This window comes from Agelaius phoeniceus, chromosome 6, assembly GCF_051311805.1.
Source record: "Agelaius phoeniceus isolate bAgePho1 chromosome 6, bAgePho1.hap1, whole genome shotgun sequence".
NCBI classification, from domain to species: Eukaryota; Metazoa; Chordata; class Aves; order Passeriformes; family Icteridae; genus Agelaius; species Agelaius phoeniceus.
Window position 1 is genome coordinate 22,067,020 of NC_135270.1, and position 20,387 is coordinate 22,087,406.

Here is a 20,387-nt window from a genome sequence, read left to right on the forward strand (position 1 = left end):
GACCATTCTCACTCCTTACATGACCCTACAAGAGTTTCTTGAAGCCATTTCTAGGTCAAAATAATGGCTGCCTACAAGATTACAAAACCCTGAGTATTCACATTTCTTTTAAGCAGGAAGAATTCTCAGGGAGAAGAAAAATTCAGCTCTTATACACCAATAATATTGAAAACCAAGAATATCGAAACTATGTAATTAGCGAAGAAGTCTTTGCACACACAGCACCTGCTACTATTTGTATATCTAAATTATAAATAAGGGCTCCACGAAGTGTAGACTCCAAAAGAGGCCCATGTGTGAGATCAGGGTGTACAGGGGAAGCCATATGAGGAATGGCTGAGGTCACTTGGTCTGCTTAGCCTGGAGGAGACTGACAGAAGGCCTCATCACAGTCTACAACTTCTTTGCAAAAAGAAAAGGAAGGAGAGACTCATCTCTATCTGGTGACTGGTTCTGACAGGAACCAAGGGAACAGCATGAAGCTGAGTCACAGGAGGTTTAAGTTGGATATTAGGAAAAGGTTTTTCACCCAGAGAGTGGTTAGGCACTGGAGCAGGCTCCCCAGGGAAGTAATTGCTGCATCAAATCTATGCGAATTTAAGAAGGATTTGTACAACACACTCAGGCACACAATGCAGTTCTTGGTATTGTCCTTTATAGGGTCAGGTGTTGGACTCGATGATCCTTGTAGGTCCCTTCCAACTCAGGATATTAATCTATGATTCCAAGCACAATTGTTATATGCTCTGTCTACTAGTATGAGTTGGTCTTGAGAACACCCATGAAGAACCACAGATGTTCTGAAAGTGAAATAGCTTCTCTGAGCTTAACAGCCTTTCATCTTTCTCTGTGGTTCTTGAAAGAAAATTTCTCACATATCAGAATTCTGCCTTTCAAGCTGGCCCTACACGTGGGTTCTTACAACTGCCATTTTTCTTTGTACAGACAAAAGGGAGACAACCTATTTTGTCTTCATCCAATTACTTTTTTCCCAGTGAAGCATTAATACTGCAGAAAGATCTTCCAGCAGCTTGTAAGTCCACATATACTAAAATATCAATTCTACACTGGGGAAAAAAAAAAGAGGCATTTTTGTCAGAATTATTTCTCAGTGATTTCTGTAGTTCTTTGCTAGGGTTGTTTGGCCATCCATGTGTAACACAGCAAGAGATTGAATTCCACAACTATAATGAGCCACAGAAAAAGAACAGAAGACATCAAAGACAACTGTAATATCATATCCTATGATGAATGATAGCAAGGAATTTCTTTCATATAGTTTCCAGATCACCCTAGAAAATGGAACTATACATCCCTGGGAATGAAGAGAGAAAAAGAAATCCTCAAAATACCATCACAATTTAGAAAAAGGACAGAACAAAAAAAAAAACAGCTGTACTAACATACTAACTTGATAGCCATATTAACTTGAACAGATGAGATTAAATTTCATTCTGATTCTAAATATGGAGAATAACTTAAACCTAAATTTACACCAACAAACCCTAAGGATACACCAACAAAACAGCAGAATTTAACTCCAGTGTAATTTGCTACCATATTACCTTCCCTTGAGTTTTATTTCTGGTAATTTAAAAACTGAATTTTGCAATTGCAGCAGAGAAAGGAGGAAAAAAAAAACTTATGGAAAGTTTCAAAACCACCTTCTTGACCTCAATAAATGACCAGGAAAGCTTTGAAGTTTAAAATTAACACAAATACAAGTGCAAATTAGAGGCTGCCAAGACTACTTTCAACATCCTTTAGATAAAACAGAACATCAGATATCAATATGTCCCTACTTATGGCAGAAATTTTTGGCCATATTTACATAACCCTTATTTCAAACCTCACCTTAAAACCATTTAGTTTCTCTGACTCTACTTAGAACTCATTTTAGAACCACACTTCATGACTTATTGCAGACTTTCTTCAGTTTATGATTGGTTAATAACAACTTATATGGTTTTAATATTGTCTTTTAACATATTTATTCTCCCTGATATGTTTAGAGAAAACCATCTCTCAGCTTCAGCTGGACTGCACTACTCAGACCATGTTATGTCATGTTCTCTAAACTGCCATATTGCCTATTAAAAAAATGACACCAGTGTTCCTCTAAGGCAGCTAATAATTCCCTGTGAATTCCTTCTAGAACCTGCTTTGTCATTTCCCTGCTACTTAACAGTGTCAGCAGATAGTCATTGTCTGACCAATATGTTCAGATTCCCTCCTTCTCCCACCACCTCCAACTGGTAAATCCACAGATTTTACCTAAATTCCTAGTAGAGGTGTCCTGATGCCAGACTTTATTATTAGATTTCAATCTAGAGCAATTATTGAGAACAAGATCTCTCCCTGGTTTTCACTGTTCAATGATACCATCAATCTGTGCCTAATTACAGCTCTCACACTTTTGAGTGCAGCCTTGTATAAGAAATAATTTATCATATTAAAAAGATACGCAGTCATATTTTTACCTGTACTTCTGAATCAGAAAAAAAGGTACAGCTTTTATGTTTATTGCCATTATTTATCTGCCCTTTACTAACAAATCAGTATTCTTTTTTACTATAACTACTTGTACATCCATATTTATGTATTTGCCTATACTTGTTTATATATATTTTGAAATGTCCAGCACATCAATACATACAGACCTTAAAATCTGAAAGTGGAACACAGTATCTGTTTAACATCTTCCTATAAAACTTTTTAAAAGTGTCTCCAAATGATATTTTGAAATTGAAATTACTGGAGAGGAAAGAATGCTTTCTAGCATTAGAATGTGTTAGAAATTTTAACAATGAAAAAATACATTTTTTTTTAAAACAGTATAAAATATTGTTTTCACCTTACTCTGTCTCTTAATCAATGTCTTTTTTGTTCATTTAAGTACCTGGGGAATTATTAGGAAGTAATCAAAATGTTCTGTATCATTCACCACATATCAGATCAGCCTCAAGCTAGAACACTCAATAAACATTTTGATAACATTTCCAATAGAAATTAATGCACACAGTATATCTATGGAAAATGCTGAAACAAAAATAAAATGTCAAAGGCAGCAGTTCCTTTCTAAAGTGCTTTTGGGATTAATGACCTTTCTTCTATGAAAAAAATCCTTTCAAACGTAATCAGCTCTACAGACTATTTAACAGAAATACATTTGGAATGACTGGGAACTAATCAATCAGTCTGAGTGCACAGAAAAATGGCATGCTACATGAATTTGACACAGATGACATCTCTTTGTGAGCAAAAACATTCAGTGGGCTTAGTCCAGCTGATGAGATTGGGGGACTGGTTGCTTTTCTATCTGTCGCACATGTCCAAAGCAGGACTATATTCCTGTGACATCTACTGAAGAGCCACTGTAAGTTCTTTATTCAGAAGTACACAGGCATGAAAACTAAATTTCCAGATTTGTTATATGCATGATCTGAAAAATCTGTGGTTATTTCATAGCAGCTTTCCTGTGCGTTTCACATCATCTCCTAACAAATCAGTCTCATATTAGATAATTTATTATTACTCTCAAGAGTCTTACCAAATAGGGTATGATGTTTGAATCAAAGTGAGGTGCTGAACATGTGCCAAGGAAGGCAGCAAAAGAACTACTTCATCATTTCAGCACTTCAGCCTTCTATTATGATTGCATTGGCACCTTTCCTAATGTATAAGTGAATTTAATCTGCAGCAGTGCTATATGGAAGGTGTGCTGTATGAACCTTGAATTTTAATGTAAAACATTCTGGATAATTTTCCACACACTATATGAAAATTAGTGAAGTTCACACACTTGGCAGCCTCTAAATCTGAAAATGTCACAGATCTGCACGAAGAGTTGAGCAATTCTGAAAATTAATGACTATCACATATGGTAATAAGATATTCCTAGTGAGTTAGTGACTTCATGTTAGTGACTTCAACTATGGAAGATGCTTAACTCTGCAGCAAACCTGCACTTTTTCCTTTCAAAGTTACCTAACACCCAGTGCTCAAGAGAAGAAACACAGCACAGCTACAAATGCAAGATTATTCTACCTTCCCTTACTTACTCCACTGTTTTTCAACAAAATGACCAATGGAACATTAAGTCTTGAGGCTATTGGCTTAACTCTCACTTTCCTCTGTATGACACAGTTTCAGCTTTGCCCTCTCTTCTTATGTAGACTAGAAGAGCCTGTGAGGGTAAGGAAAAAATTAGTACTTCAAAAGTGGTAATAGATAATACTTGGTTGTAATCACTCTCATTTTACCATCTCCATAGTTTTCTTTCTATCCCTCTGCTCCCATCACATTCTTCCTTATATCCTCTGCTAGACCGTCTCACTCCTGTGCATCATAATCATAGTTATCATCTATGTTACAAGTTACATGATAGCCCTATTAATAGAAAATATTTAATAATACTTCAGATAACACTCAAAATGTATAGAGGTTCAAACTTTCTATCCTAGCACCCTAGCTCACATCATCCTAAATTTAATAAGAGTTATTAACAGGTAATTTGGTGCAATAGCAAATAAATAGAAAACCAGATAAAACTAAGTCTTCTGCAAATAAATAGTTTCACTTCACCCCAGATCAAGAATTTCACCAGTGTTTCAGTCTCCAGCTGCCTTGTCACCACAGCCCCTCTGCCCACAGCACATAGCTGAGTTGTGCACATTGCTCTCAAGCTGCCACATGAACAGTTTTGCAAAATCTCCACAGTTTGCAGTGGACTGCAGCACTTAGGAGCCCTCTCTTGGCTGGAGGCTCAGTGGGTATCTCAGATTGCAGTTAGGTATCCAGAAATGGAAGGTCAAAGGAGTAACTTATCGGTCTTAGTTCCCAAGGCAAGGCTTTCACTAGCAACTCTCCAAAACAGCAGAGGTACATCCCTCCTGTAATTCTTTTCATCCTAAAAAATTCAATCCTGAGATGACTCAGGATTGAGTCAACTTGCATAGAAGATGCAATGTATGATGAGCTTGAGCTGCCTTATGACCTGTTAAGATCCAGCTTGATGGGAGAGTTGTATCATTTCACAAGCACATCTTTAAAAATTTCATCAGCAAAGGAAGAAAAAAATTAAAAATTGATTGAAAGATTTTTGTTGTTTGGGTTGGTTTCTTTCTTTTTTTTTTTTTTCTGCATGGAACAACCAGCATTTTAACAAAAGAAGTCAGTACTGAAATATGTGTCTATGTCTGTACATAAAAAAAGCAAATCATAGGTTATCAGCTTGGATATGCCATGCTTCATCTGATCATTGCTAGATGTGAGCAATGAAAACAGAGTTAATGTTCCATAGAGAAAGCAGAAGTGACAGTAATGCCCAGGAATGGACTTTTACACAAAGAGCTCACTGGAAAAGCTCAAATGTCAAGTGTAACAGAAGTTTACATTACTTCAGGTTTTTGACTTATGGCCCATGCTTCCTTTTTCCTATCCATACAAACATACACAGTAACACAACTCAAAATCTGGTTAAGCATAGCACTTAGTTTTTAATCATTATTTGCAGAGTGAATAATCAGGACTCCCTATGTGTATGAAAATTCCTTGAACAAAATAACTCTTATTCTCTAGCCTTCATGGGCAGTATGTGCCTCGAGGATGGACAGATCACAGCACAGGCAAAATTCAGTTGGACCTGATATTGTTAATGCTCCTTGCCTGAACTAGAAAGGGGGTAAATTCCAAGGTAATTTTCTAGCCTTTGCCTACTTCCCACTGGAAAAGAATTTGTATTTAAAGCTTCAGCAGATGTCCCAGAAAAGTTTGTACTCAGTTTCCCCAAACATTTCATAGGTATTATCCAGCCTATCCCATCTCTCCTAATGCACTATCTCTTTATGAAATGCATTAATTAAAACACTGGGATCTATACATGGTTGATCATAACGCAGAAAATATATCTGAAAGAAAGCAAGTTTCAATAATTAAACTAGAATAAGAAAAAGGAAAAGAAAACCCACAAAAAACCCACAAAAAGACCAAAACCAGGACTCTCCATAAGCTGAATTATATCTGCTTACACACACAGCTCTGTAACGGTGGCTAAGGTGGTGGGCTCACAGGCTTTAAAATACAGCAATACAGCAGAATTTAATTCTTCTTTTATAAATGCCTATGACCTATTAGAAATCATGGGCCTGATTTTCAGAGATACTGAGCCTGTCTCTTCCATTTACTTTACCCTGAGGTGTGTGTGCTCAGTCAATGCTCCTAGAAATCAAAATCCAGTAACTTTACATTATATTAATGGCCAGATTCTCTGCCTTCAAATAAAGTACACTGATTTATATTGGCTGAGGCTGTTTCTCATGCTGTTTTTCTTGATACTGCAGCCTCGCTGCTTACAGTAAAATAGAAATAAGATAAATAAAAAATACAGAGATAAAATAGATAAATGAGATAAATTAAACAATAGATTAAAATAGACATATTAGACTATCACAGGACTGCTCCCTCCCACAGACTCCTCTCCACCCTCTCCCAAAGCTCATGCTGCTATCTTCATTTGCCTTTGGCAAGCTGCCACTGCCAACTCCTTCTTACTCCCTGGTTTCCAAATGCAGTCAGCCTGACTGGACACAAGCTGACTGCAGGACATTCAAAGCCTTTGCACTGAAATTCTCAGTTCCTTGATCTAGACACACATATGCAGACTGGCAGTAAAGAGAATCAGCTAAATCAGCTATACTGTATCACAAAATTTATTACTTGACTTCATGATACTGAAATACCAGATTTTCAAAGGTCACTGTTCATGTAAATCTTCATAATATTCAGCCAATTTACGTGAGAAGAATGTTTGCATGGTTTGCATATACACACTAACTTTTCCTTTTGGAGGTACACACCCAAATGGTACTTAGTAGTTTTACCTTTTGGCCTATGAAAATTTGCCTCAGAATGATATAGCATGATGTGGAAACAATTAAGATTGTCCACTCAATACCTACCAGAGGTTTTCCAGCATCTGAAATTAAGCTGACATGATTGCAAGACATTATTAAGGACTTGCAATTTTGATGTGACATACTTGGATCTCAGACTGAGAGTTTAGGAAATTCCCCACAGTATCACAGGGGAAATTATGCTGTACACATGACCTCTTGCAAAACTCATTTCTCTATTTGCATGAACTTTATAACTCAAAAAGGTAAAAAAAAAAAAGGCATTTAATTCTGGAAAGATGAACTGTCTGTTGTGTAAGTAGGAATCCTTAATCCTAGTTCTAAGGTACTGTATTGAAGTGAAACAGATACAGACACAAACTCCTGAAAAGCTATGCCAGGAAAAGCTGTTTCTCCTGCAATTCAGAATGAGTGTGCTTGTGCACTGGTGTGAGATTTGTTTTGATTGGTCAGACATTCACTTATTCCACTAGATTGGTTGTGCAGGGGCCCAGAGGAGTTGTGCGTGGCAGTGACACATGGAGCTCCTCTGTGAAAAGAATGCTTTTCAATTGCATATCTATGTTTCAATGAAGGAGAGAGAGAAGATAAAGTGTTTTCTGTTTCCCCTACTTTACATTAGTTGTCAAAAGAGAAAAAAGTCTCACTTTGACAAGTCTATAAATTGTTTCCCCCTTAACTGCAAAGAAAGAAGATACAGAATTAGAAGAATTTGATGACCAACAAACCAAGTCTGAATTCTCTATCTTTTCTGTTAGACTCATTTCTCACATCCATGAAGAGGAAGCGTCCTCAACTTTCAGAGAGCTACCAGCTTCAACTTGCTGACACACTCATATTGCCCAGCCCCTCCAGAAATGGCTGCTGATTGTTACAGATTTTAGTTTCCAGTCACCACACTTCCCACTTGAGCTGCTAAAATGACCTTCAAACAGTATTAGTAACCAGCAGCTGGAGATCAGAATAGTTTTGATTTTTTGCTGTGTAGATCTTATGCCTGCCATCATCCACCACCAATGTATCTACCTCATTTATTTAACACCTAGCTTCTATGTCCAATTTCTCTTCATTTTCTCATTTAAAAGGATTTCACTCCCCTACAGTGAATGTTTATATACATAAGGATTTAAATTGGCTGAATTAACTGAGCTAATTTCTGTTTGGTACCACCTATCTAATTTACCTCACACAGTTGTAAAATTAAACCCTGTATTTTAACAAAGAAAATAAAAACAGAGAAAAAAAATCCACAAACATTAAAACATAATGTTGGTGCAATTCCTTCAGTGTTATATAAACAGAAAGGGGTTTTACTTATAGGCTATGTGAAATGATAAAAGTACTTATTATGGATTTAAAAATTTTACTTCTATGTTAAAGACTTTAGGCCCAAATTCATCTCAAAAAATGACTTAACCCCTTTTTAGGTCTGCAGAGCTAGCCATTTTAAAAACTTGAATCTCCTGACTTGAGAACATATCTCTTCTCAGCACAGATATACTTATAGCCATGTGAGTTTTAGCAGTTGGTCTTTAGTGCTGTTTCAGTTGATGATTCACATATTCTGTAGGTAGAAATAAGTATAGCTAATGAGATCACAGAAACATTCTGACAGCTTTGATGTGAATACAATCCCTATATTAAGAGCAGTGTGTGGAGGAGTAAAGGGTGGGATGTTCTCACTTGTAATTTGAAATAAATTTAGTGGATCTCAGCACAGTGCATAGCAGACTGATGTTCAGAAAAATCACCAGTCAAACTAAAATGGGCACCATTATTAGCAGCAGCAGCAAAAAGTAATGATTAAATGGGCACAGTAAGATCAAAACAGACTTGCCATGCATTTGCTGAAAGTAAAGTGTCTTCGGAAATTTGATGTCAATCCCATCTGTACAATGAAACCATGGTCAAGTCAGCATCCTTAATGGCAAATAATTTTAATTTCTAAAATATAAGTAATAAATTTTCAGATGGCCTAAATCTGCCCTGCTCTACTGACTTTAGGAAAGCTTTTACAGAAAGTTTCCAAAAAATATTAGTAGCTACCCACCACCTAAATATTTTATTTCTTCTTGTGTGGCTATGCTGATTTAATGGTGTTTTTGTCTCAGAGGAAAACCCCTAAGAAGCTGCTATGGTCCTCCACCCATGAACTACTCTGCTAATGCCAGTTTTCTGAGGTACACTGTATACATCTTGCAGCTCTCAGACACACGAAGATTTTGGCGCTGGTCATACCAGGATCAGAAAATTTGTGACCCTTTTTCTAGAATAAAATTAAAAAATACCTTTTATGCAACCACTGTCATCCACCACAAAATAAGTGAGCAGCACAGTGGCTGTATGAAAACTCCTGATATCTGAATGGAAAGGAGACTAAAGTTAGAACAGAGCATTACAGTTTTACTCTCCACACTCTTCAAAAAACCCAGTAACAGCATGAAAATTTTAAAGTGATGCAAACATTTCATAAATTATTAAGTATTAAAGCAAATTTCCTTTGGAGAAGAAAGCTTCTAAGCTCTTTCTGAAATGACAGGAATGGGAATAGGTCTGAAGACACCTTGGGCAAATGAAACAGACACACTGATCAGCCCCAGACAAGATGCTACTACCCTCATCTCCCTCTTCCTTGCATTTGGATCCACTTTGATAGCATGACATCCAAAAGCCATTACCACAGACCACACCATGACAAAACTTGCAGGTTTTTTATCTTCCTCTCATGCTTTGTCTTTTCCTCAGAACACTGATTCCCTATTATTCTAAATATAGGGACCTTTCAACTGCCAGTGAATTGCATAAAAATCTAGTGATACTGGACTAAACTCGCCCTTGATAGGAGACCTAACCTGCATTTGTGACCGAAAAGAACAAAAAAAAAAGAAAAAAAAAAAGTCAAAGCCTGCAGTTTTAGGGAAGTGTAATGAACCTAAATCTTACTTTGTAAAATCATTTAGAAAGCACAGGTTGTTTATTAAGCTAAGGTTCCATAAAGACAATCCTTAATTTACATCTATTAAATTTTTACATATCTAATAAAAAAGAGCATGCAAATGCAAAAGCTGAACAAAAGCATTCATTTCTTCCCTATGATCCCACCTGCTTGTTACTCTGAAAGGAATTCTAATGTTAAAAAGCTGCACACAGCCTCCCAGTCAGTAATTAGACTCAGTTTCACAGTCAGTCTTTATTTCCTTGTATTACCAGAGGCTAAAGGATTGAAAGTAACCTAATCCAATGAGAGGGGAATTCCTCAGAGGACGAAAAAGATAATAATTACAGAATTCTGGCTTGAACTAGGTCCACACACTGTCCACATACACCTCATGCATCTGTTGTGAAGGACAGATGACAGAGTGAGGAGCTGTATGCCTGCCATAATATCAAATGTGAGTGAACACAGTGCTACATCTCACAAAACCACAGTGAAATTACTTTCCTTCACTCTTCTCTCCACTCTGCTATTTTCGTTTTCTCTTGTTTTGCTATATAAGGTATGCACTTTGCTAGATCTATAGCTCTATATAATTGCAGAAATAATCTCATGAGTGATTTTCCCAGTTATACTGGCAGTAACCCAGAAAAAGTACTACAGCAAACATTATGGTTTAAAATTCCTTAGTTATTTTTACAAAGGTTTTTGCAAAACCAAAGTTTTTATGGCCCAAATCTGTAAAGCTACAAGAATCTGAGAATATCCTATTAATGGAATTGCTAAAGAAATATAGCTTTATCTAATGCCATCAACTACTGTTAACAAGGAATCCTAACCATACTGAGCAAGCTCTCATTTGTCAAGAAATAAGAGGAAGCAGATTAATAATAATACTAAAATATAACAGAGCACAGTATTTTGATATTAACATGAAATGCAAGACTATATTCTGAGGATTTCTCAAGTAACCTGGTACAGATTATTTAGACATAAGAAGTCTAGTGGACTAAAACCTTACATTTGGAAACAGGACAAATAGATTAGTGGGCACTAAAATATTTCTATAGAGTCCAGTCTTTTTCCAGGCATATACATTTCACAGAATTCAAATCAGTAATTTGTTATTTTTTTAATTAAATTTGTTGCTGTTATCCATATGTCTAAAAAAAAACCCCAATCCTGTAACTTTCATACATGAGTCCCATAGTGCAAAAATTCATCATAAAGCCTGATGGATAGGTGGATAGTTAAATTGCAGTTTAGTGAATTCAAGTTAGTTAAAATTAAATCATATAGACAGACTGAGTCTTTAAATGAAGGTATTCACAAGCTTATCTATACTAAGTCATGAAATTTCCCAAATCAATGCAGTTTATATAAAAATTAGAAACACAAAAATCTCTATCAGCAGTGAATTATGAGCAATGATACTAACTCTGGTGGCAGCCATGGTAAGAAGTTGTTCCTGTAGTGCAGGTGCAGATACAAGCTGCATCACAATAACTTTTTATAAACACAGAAGAACTGGACAGTAAATGCTGAGCAACAAGAACACGACAACACAGCAGACAGGAAGCTACCAATCTAGAGAACAATGGATCTCTGTACACCAGCAGTTTGCACATCAAAGAAAACCATTCCATGTACCATGAAAAGAAAATTTGTAAAGAGACCTTGTGAACAAGTCAGATATAAAGACATTTGTGACAAATTTTTGGAAAACATAAATGTTGGTCTGGGAGGAAAACCTGTATGAGACAAAAAAAAACAAACAAAAAAAACCAGGAGGCAACTTCCCCTTAACAAAAAAAAAACTGGTATTTTCAAATTCAGTCTATTATATTTGGTAAGATAGGGGAAAATTTTTTCCAAGCACAAACAAGCAGATGTTTGATAGAGAGACACAATGAAGTAACTGAATTCCAAATATAGGTTAGTATAGCTAAAAGTTAGTATAGCTAATTAAATAATTTTCCAGCATTATTACATGCAGTCTTCAATTTTTTTTTCCATAAAACTCAGTATATCACAAACATTTTCATATTTCTATGTGTATTTGCATAGGTTACACATAAATCAATATATATTTCTGAAGTCAATAACTACAAAGAAATAAATGGGTCAGGAAGTGTTAGATTGCAAAGACATAATTGAAAACCTGAAATCCTCCATGTGCAAAATTGTTAATAGTCATCCTATTATACTGTCTTTTGCTTTAGTTTCTTCTGTTTACATACCTTAAGACTTATCCAGTTGCATCAATAACATGACTTAATTTCTATTCCCTAAAAGTCAAGTACATGCCAGTTGCACTTGGAGCTAACTTGCTGACAAAAAAACTTTTGCCATATGAATATCCATCATTCAGAAGCTGGAATGATCACTACTACCATTAAAAAATTTAAAAAGATAATTATTTTTCATAATTCTCTATATAACATGAATAATCTAGAAGGAAAAAAGTGAGCTTCCAGTTACTTCATTCAATCATTTATTATTACAAATATTCCTTATATATATGTTGATTTGAAATATACTTTTATATAGTATATGAAATATTCAGAAATGCATTTTATTTATCCATAACAGCATCCATATATAAAAATATAGGAACTGATTCCCTGAAATGCTTCCTGCCTTAGCTTATACTGACTTTGGATTTTTGGGAAATCAACACAGCTGGAAATCAGGTCAAGGGCTCCAATGCATAACCTCCTAAAACTAATATATCCCCCTAGAAGAAACAGGCATTGGCTCAGGGTAGGATGAAGTGTTTTCTCTACTTCACTCACAAGTCCTTATTCTCCCAAATCCAAATTGAATAGGTTTTTTTACAGTTAAAAAAAATACATGAGCCTACTGAGGTTTTACTGACCCAGTAGGCTCTAAAAAAATCCCTGATGCTTTCTTGGCACTTGCTATCACTTGTGACCTTTATTTTCTGAGAAGAATTATCATTACCGCCTTGCATTCCACAGTTCCCTATGGGATATCACCAGCCATATGTCAGTCTTGCTCAGGGGGTTCTCATATACACCTCAAACAATTTTACGCCTATTTCTAGTGTTCACTGAAAATTATACCCATTTCTTTCTGTATTAATTCCTTCATTTTCAATTGAATGTGGACTACTAACATGCAGTTAAAGACACAATAACTTATATACAGAGACCTGCTGGTATCAGTAATTTGAGAGCACTTTAAGTTTCATTAAATCGCACACATGAAGCCAGATTTCTGAATCAAGACAGTAGAAGATAATATTTTTAAAGACCTTTCTAGTCTTGCAACTAATTATTTGATCATATACGTTTTTGTGTGATGCTCCCATGATAATACACTTAACCATGAAGGTTTGATCTTCCCTTATACTCTCTACTTCGCTCATTAATTCACCTTCTCAGTCTATAATACTGTATCATAAGCCATGACAGAGGCTCATATTCTTTATATTTATTTCAGTAATCTTCACTCCCATAATGTGGGAAATTTTCACTCCTGAATCTCTAAGTTTTGGTATGCCATGATTTTGCAAAATTGGAAATATGAAGGGTTGTGTGTCAAAAAAAATAGAAAGAAGAAATAAAAGAGATGTACATATGAAAGAGAAAGAAGTTATGCATTCAAGTGGTTCGGATCTCAAATTGTAGGACATCTATGCACAGACCAGTAAGAGAAAGAAAAGTCATAACATTATTTTGCTACTCAATTGTGCTACATTCCAAGATGGTGCCTGTTATCATATCTAGGTTGAAACGCATGGCTCTATTTTCACTGGTTTGGTTTGTTTTTCTTGAACTGTGGTGAGGGAGTTGTGAATTAAAGAAATGAGGTATTATTAAGAACTGTAAAAGTTCTAAACCCAGTACATTCAGTAGCTTTTGCTGTACTGATCATTTTCCTAAACAGTGCTATTTATTTCCTGGCAAATGGAAACTTGAGAGGAGTCTTCCATAATAACAGTGTCATGTCCTTCCACAGGGAATTTAGACTGTAGGAGATTCTAAGTACAATGTTTGACCAGCAACATAATGACATAGCTTCACGTGAAAACTACCTGGGATGGCAACAGGAAGAGTGAAGAGGAATGGTCATTTGAGTCCCAAAGCTATTGTCACAATGTGGGCAGTGTAGTGTACAGTATAGTCCAGGCAATGCAGTCCACACCTTCAATCAGAAGCAGAGCTGGCCACAAACCTCATATGCCTTAGGGAACACACAATCCCTACAGATTTACCCTGAATATTTTAGACACTGTGGGAAATGCAAAACATGAATCTTGTGTATTTCAACTGGAATTCTGCTGCAGTTTTCACTTGTGAAAATGTTCTCTTGAACTACATTAAAAATACAATATAAAGAAAATAATATGGATGTAAAATACTAATGTTTAATTTCCATTGCTCTAATTATTTTCTTCCCAAATAATTAATTTTAGTATTTACAGGACATCCTATAATCCAACATACGTTTACAAATTGAGAGGCATTTCTGTTGTCTTTTAAATACAACTATTATAGCTCGATTTTTAATTTAAAATGATATGAAGTTAAAAATTCAAATACCCTGGAACATTTCAGAATTCCCCGCTTTCACATTTCATTATAATTCAAATACAGTCCAAGTTTTCTAGAGATTTTTAAACCATATTGAGGGACATGGATTCAGTGGCAAATGATGTCTCTGAAAAGGAAGAAAACCCATGGGAAAAGTTTTAACCACAAATATAGGATGTTTTGAGGACCAGGATAAAGTTTTACTGATCTCGAATGTTAAGTGAAAGTTCAAAAGAACATAATCCCACAATCACATCAGTGAAATGTGCCAGCAGAAGCAGTGAGCCAGCTCCTGAGCAGAAAGCAGATTCACCTTTCTGCAGATGAATCAGGTGTCATCATCTAGTGGCTGCAAAAATTTATACTATCTTCCAAAATACCTTCACCTGCTGATGGCAGGTCAGTTCCTTGAGGACTAACTGAGCACTTTCAGCCTGTTCTTCACATTCTGGGATAACAACTGGAATAACATTCCTCTTGAATGTCACATAAGGTGACACAAAAGTGTTTCAAATATTTTAAAATATATTTGCTTTAGCTTTTAGTGTTTGACATTTGGACTTCTGTACTTCTGCTATTTTTGCCCTCCCCCTTTGATCACACAGTAATTAGTTTCTTCCTGCTTCTAAGTATGAGAAGCTCAAGAGTAGCAATAACTACTAATACTGAAGTTTTTAACATTTCTCACCTAATAGAAGCTGTTACTAAAATAGCTGTTGCTTTGCAATTTAGTCAGTTAGAAAATCTTAAACAGGAAGGATGATTTTCCAAGAAGTTAAGGATATATGAATTTATGATTGCAAGGCTACCGTTTCAGATTTTTCAAGCATCAGTCTTTAAGCATAGTACATTCATGGTCAAGCTGATCCTTTGGAGCACATTAAAGCCTAAATATTGACAACATTTTTCATACTTCATATCAGAGGATTTTGAGGACTGTACAATCTGGATTACAAAGTCACAAAGCTGCAAAGTACTGACCCATTATTTTCAATTGCTGTTTTGTACATGAAGCCTGCAGAACCTTCAAGCATTGTGTCTGCTTTTCTGACAGTGCATTGGTTCTCGCCCTTTTCCTGGGGAAAAACTCCAAGGAAATTTTGCAGGTGCAGATGACAAACTACGAGAGGACAAAGGTTCAGTGGATCCAATTCATTACCCAACATGAGTATGAAATTTTGAAAATAAATGCTATTTATATGTCATCCTTTGATGGCTTATAATGGCCATTATTTGGAATGTTTGCTTTATCTTCCCTCAAAAAAGGTTAGCTGTCTAAGACTTTGAGAATGAATTCTGGAATTTGACCCATAATAACAGAATTACTAAGGCACTTCTATTTATCTCCTAAGTGATAGAAGGTATAGCTCAACCTAAGGGCTTTCTGAGACATATTTTAAAAGATTTGTTCTGTTGTAAATAAATTGCAGATGGGCCAAGTTATTCAGAAAGCAGATTAGTTTTACATAAGCTCACTGCTGTTCAAAAGATAGGAAAATTTTCAAGTTTATCACCTTGCATTTCCTCAAGTTACACCAGCTGAAGAAGATAAAGTTGCTTTCTGCTGAGACTTTTATAAAGGAATTGTTGCTAAAGTACATATAATCTACCTGCTTTTTTTTTGGCATTAAAATCTGTCATAAATTCCAATTTCTGCTTCCATCACAATAAAATATGTTTAAACACAGACAGTATTTAAAGCCAAGCCACCCATAAAAAAATTGCCATATCATAACAAGTGTATTTAGTGCACTGTATTTTAAATGCTATAGGTTTGTACAATTTATGTTCCATTAGATAGTAAGTTTTGTTGATCCTGGAGAACCTGCACACCTACCATATGAGATGGAAAGGGAAAATAAATAGATTACTGCTGTAATAAATCCATGCATTATCATGGCAAGCTGCAGTGGGTTGACCCTGGCTGGATACCAGCTGTCCCTGAAAGGACAGTCGGGACTCCCCTCCTCATCTGGACAGGTGGATCTGCTCCACTGCAGGCTGCAGGGAAATCTCCTCCTTCTCATTCTTCACTGACCTGTCTGTTGAGCTCTTTCCTTCATATATTCTCTCTTGTCACTGCTGCTGCCTGTTGTGCAGGTGGATTTTTTAATCCCTTTTTTAAAACTGTTATCTCAGAGGCGCTACCACCATGGCTGAGGGCTCAGTGGTGGGTCCATCCTGGAGCCCAATGGCATCAGCTCCATCAGACACAGTGGGAGGCTCTGGCAGCTGCCCACAGAAACCACCCCTGTAACCCTCCAGCTACCAAAACCTCGCAGCGCAACCCCAATACAAGTGCTAGTTTTATTCAGAAGACAACAGTATGGGTAATTAGATAATACAAACACCATATATGCCATTTGTGCTTCCTCAACATTATAAAAACCTATACATTTCAAGCAGAGATTTGTAGAATGTTAATTTTAATCCTCAGATAACAGTTCTCTTCTGAAGTGCAAAAAAACAATCCCAGAATGTATTTTAAAAAATATTTCTGTAAATATAAGCCTGAAAGTGATACTATCTATACACAAACATATGATTTGAGTAATTTAATATAGTGACCAAAAAACACTGAAACAAGAAAACCAAAACCAACCAACCAAAAATACCCACCAAACAAAAATCTGAAGCTCTAAGACATACAAAAACAAATGAGCAGAATTCCACCCTGCAGGTGGTGTACAGATTTGAGATAGGAATTCTCACAGACAAGTGGCCGTAATAGAATACCTACAGTAACACATTAGTTTTAAATCTTTTTTTCCTACAGGGAAGAGAACAAAGGACTAAATATCAATTCAGACAAGGCTACTTCCATGATGCTTTCACATTTATTTTGAAAATTTAATTTCTATTTTTTTTTGCCTTTAAATAAATACCAACAAATGAAAATTAATTCTAATTTAGCTCATCACCCTCATTACAAGTTCTCCAATTTATTGCACCAACACACCAAAAACTTTCTCAAAACACCTCTCAGCAGTCTCCAAAACATGACAGCCATCACTGCCCAGTAATTTCTAGTAGCAATATTAGAAAAAAAGAGTAACATTCTACCATAAAGCATACTAAAAACTGCCCTTCAGTAAAATGGTTTCCTATACATATACATTTTCTATTTGGAAATACTAAAAAGAAAACAAATCATTCTTTAGAAAAAAAAATATTCTTCTTTGATTTATAGAGATTATCCTTCTTTGAGGGGAAAGAAAGATAATTGAAAAAAATTTTGATATTCTTTTAGTATCATTATTTCTAGTTTTTTTTTAGGATTGGCTTTTTTAACTTGGAAGCTTTTTTTAGGATCTGGAGGGTTATCGAACTCAAAACACAAAATAATTCTTACTTAATAGCATGTAGGATAAAGTCTCAAAAAGTGCTTTTACAAGGAAAAAAGAAAAATCAAAACTGATTATTAACCTAGAAAAGGTTTCAAAATCTATTTAGCTATATGAAAAAGGAAAATGTAAAATTTCCATTCCAGTGCTGGTAGCCATCAGAATTCCCTTTTCACAATCATGACTGCACAAAAAAGGCAACAAAACAAAAAATCAGGTTGAAAAATGTTCTGTACTCTAAATTTCTCTCGTGATTTGGTATTCCTCTGTACAAATACAAAACACAGGACTGTGCTCCCATCAGCACACACTAATGTTCTAATAAAAAGTTCCATGCTTATTGCACCCCAAATCCCTTGGAATGCACACAGACTTCTCTGACTGTTACTGATTAATGCTTAGCTCTACTTTATACATTAAGCACAAACAAACGACTACAAGACTGACACAGATGAGTCACAATAAATTCATTCCCTATAATTTGCATCTGCTATCAGTGGAGAACCTACAGTTTCAAACTTAAAAGTCTTTTTGAGATCTGTTGTAAACACTGAGAACCAGTCACCCATTTATACAATTTTTTTCTTATAACACCTTTTGTGAATATATGAAATTTATAAATGAACAGGCAAGAACAAAGTTTGGGAAGAAAATAATAGCAGGCCTAAATAGACACACAGTATTAATGAATGAAGGAATGGAAGGAAAGTAATTTTCAGTTTACCTGTCCTCAGTAATACATGGCACTGTTAATTGTCCTTCATGTCAAAGTGATGTGTATTTATTTTCCCAACAGGTGTCTTAGGATATGATTGTATTAACAATCTCCATTGCACATTCCTTTTTTTTCTGGCAACCTGTCCATGTTGAGGGGGAAAAAAACGCATTTCATGTTATGGTGTGTCTCATAGTGACAGAGCATGAGATTATCATGTGCTTTAGAATGAACATAAAAATCTTGTTAATAATTATGAAATAAAAACACCTATAAAGTGCAAACAGTTAAAATTTTTTAGGCAGACCACTTTAAACATGCAATCTATAAACAAAGAAAATTAAAGAGAATTCATCTGGTTTTGACTTATATTCTGTTCTGCTTCTCTTAATCAACAATAACTTTAATAATAATTTGGAACCTGTTCTTGAGACACCACAAAGTGGGTAGTCTATACTACAGGCATTAGCCCATTTACCAGACTAATATTTGCCAATTCACACCAGAACTCAAAGACAAAGAAAAATCATTATCCTTTTCTGAGCTGCATACATTGAAATGCAGCCATTTATTTTATTGTGGGTTGGGTTTTCCAATGTTTATAGCATTTTATAGCACTTGGCAGGAGCTCTACATTCAAGGCCAAATATACAATGCTAGGGAGCACCTGGGAACTTGGAAATTCTTTGTGCACAAACTCTCTCTGACAGTAGAGCTAATTCCTGACAGGACTTAAATGTCTGCTATCATCACCACGACATACATAAATCTTCCCTGCTAGCAGCAGATCTGAACAGTATTTTTTTTTTTTTATCCCCTAGGACAAGCTTTTCATCATACTGATTCCACTGTAGTTTTATATATGTGTGACAGTCATTAATGGTTACTTATATATATATATATATATATATATATATATATATATATATATATATATATATATATTGTTAGTCTGGAGCTACTTTATAGTAGCTATAGGAACTACTACTTTATAGTAGCACTTACTCTACTGAGGAAAACAAAATTCTAAGGCAAGTGTGTACTATGTTAATTTTGCACAATGTAGCTATTCAAATACCTGGAAATGTAATTTCTCCTTTGAAGCAAAAAAAAAATCTAATGGTAAACAGAGTGGTCTCTAATTAATCAAAAGATCATATTTGACAAGTTCATGACAAACATCAAATACTTCCATAGAAAATATGAAATCACTTGAATACCAGAAGGCTCATTTCTTCTGTGTTCAGAGGCAATGTGTGAGGGAAAACTCAGAAACAAAAATGCAGTAACATTCCTTAATTTGATATATTGTAATATTTGCACTTTCTCCTATGTATCATATCTGCTACATTGATAATACTTCTGAAATACTAAAATGGAGGTATCTAGTTAATATGCAGTGTGGATTTAAAATAAATGTTTTGAACACTTCTATCTTGTTTTCTCCTAAGAGTCATTTTTCTACCCCAAAGACACATTATCACTTGCCTTTATTAGCTTATTGTGATCCAGTGGGTTTATTAATTAGCTGTAAATTGTCTCTGCTGACTGCTTTCTATGTATATAAGATAGATTAGCTTTGGTACCTAGAACAGCAAAATCATCATTTAAAACTTAACTGGAGGGGTCTAGTAGTTTCTTATCATCAGAAAGAATTTCTATTTGGGCATAGATGTTAAAAATACATTCTTCTTCATATTTATGAAATATAAAAATAGAAATAGAAACACTGAATCCTATATAAAAATATTATAATACAACATATAGGAAATAAAATATAAAAATAAAAAAAGTCATTCTTCAATGAAGGAAATAAATGCTTTATATATACACCTACACCACTGATATATTATTCATCTTCCATAATAAATGAGAATAATCAGGGGACAAAAATAGACACGAGAGAAAAACCCATCAGAC

At 35.2% G+C, this 20,387-nt stretch overlaps 1 protein-coding gene across 6 annotated transcripts in view; it reads right to left on the minus strand.

Annotated features, from left to right (window-relative positions):
• LRRC4C (leucine rich repeat containing 4C) overlaps positions 1-20,387 on the minus strand; it is a 485,229-nt gene that overhangs the window by 185,934 nt on the left and 278,908 nt on the right. For 5 of the 6 annotated variants that reach the window (XM_077180004.1, XM_077180002.1, XM_077180001.1 and 2 more), the window contains one exon: positions 18,477-18,609. The exons of the other annotated variant lie outside the window; for it this stretch is intronic. The gene's annotated coding sequence lies outside the window, so the exon portion shown is untranslated. The remainder of the gene's footprint in view (positions 1-18,476; positions 18,610-20,387) is intronic. 6 annotated transcript variants of the gene reach the window in all.